The 1,573-nt window shown below is 43.8% G+C and overlaps 1 pseudogene; it reads right to left on the reverse strand.

Moving 5' to 3' along the window:
- Positions 1–1,266, reverse strand: LOC131821087 (proteasome adapter and scaffold protein ECM29-like; annotated as a pseudogene).
- Positions 1,267–1,573: the final 307 nt, after the last annotated feature.

Raw genomic sequence — 1,573 nt, forward strand, 5'->3', positions numbered from 1 at the left:
CTAGTCCAGATTTTCTAGTGTTTTCTTCTGATGCTTTCTCCTGAACCTCAGGTCTGCTGTCTGTCTCCAGAGTAGCTAAAGACTCAGTCAGGAGCACTGTACATTTTCCACTGTTTCGATTCTTCACTTAAAAAAAAAAAAAGATTTTATTTATTTATTTCACAGATAGAGATCACAAGTAGGCAGAGAGGCAGGCAGAGGGAGAAGGGGAAGCAGGCTTCCCGCTGAGCAGAGAGCCCGATGTAGGGCTCAATCCCAGGATCCTGGGATCATGATCTGAGCCGAAGGCAGAGGCTTTAACCCACTGAGCCACCCAGGCACCCCTGATTCTTCACGTTTTTTAAGCAGTAATTCTCTCACAGATAAAGCTTCTTTTCTCACAGTTGAATAGGTCTTATTTTCTAAAGAGTATGTGATTGACTTACAGGTTTTAAGGAGAATTTCAGCCAGAGCCTCAGGATCTGCATGTTCATCTTCCAAAAGCATTAATCCCTGAAAAAAGGCATTCATTGATGGTAGGTTTCCTAACTGCACTTCCCACACGCTCAGTTTTAGCCGCTCACACATCACTTGCCCAGCTCCTGACGATAACAACATTGGGCCTCCACAATTGGGGGCGAGGCTTTGCCCAGGCTCCCAAAGGCTCCCAGTGGAGATTCCACCTGGAGATCTTTCTTCTTATTCCCATATTCATTTTTGTTTGTCCCAGTGCCAGTGCTTTTGGGTGAGTTCTTGATAAGAGGTATGACAATGTCAGAAAACTCCTGGAATCTCTTTTCTTTGGTGGCCTTCAGGACATCTGTTACACAGCTGATTGCTGTGATCGATCTTGTCTTTAAGATTCTCTTTGCAGTAGTTCTTCAGAGCAGTTTGGAGAATTTCACTTGTGCTGGGTTGACTGGGCCCAGGCTTTTCCAGCTCCGTCCTGCAAGATGTCACCACACAGGCAATGGCTTTTAATAGCTCTTCCTTTCCAGCCCATGTTCTTCCGGGTAGGCCTTGCAGTCACGTGGTCAATATCATTCCCAGTTATGGAGGTACCAGGGACTGAGCCTGCAAAGCCTTCTGGGTAATGGCAGTCAATCCCTGCAGGTATAACTGAATGCCATCAAAGGAACTAGATACTTTTTCCTGCCACACCTTAGTTCATAAGTTATTCTCTTCTTTTTCTCATTTTTCCTTATCATCAATTTCATGCATGCCCAGAAATGCCAAAGGCAGAGCTTCTTTGGTACGGTTCTTCAGGGCTGTATTGTCCAGTGGCATCCACAGGCCACTGAGTTCCATTCATTAAGAAAAAGAAAACCTTTTACTATCTGTACTTCTGATTTGATCATTCTGGTTAAACTGTCTTCAAGCCTACTGATTTTTTTCTCTGTGACTTTGTAGTGTTTGTATTTTCCCTGATGAGCGGGTCACATTTTTTTTCTGGCTGGCATGCTTTCTCTTGTATATTCTGCAGTTGTTCTCATGTATGCACATGATGCATGTCTTCTTTTCCTGGATAGTTTTAGGATTTTCCTATTATACCTGGTTTTCAGTGATTGGATTTTGATGTGCCTTGGTCTGGTTT

The sequence above is a fragment of the Mustela lutreola genome, chromosome X (genome assembly GCF_030435805.1).
Source record: "Mustela lutreola isolate mMusLut2 chromosome X, mMusLut2.pri, whole genome shotgun sequence".
Lineage (NCBI taxonomy): Eukaryota > Metazoa > Chordata > Mammalia > Carnivora > Mustelidae > Mustela > Mustela lutreola.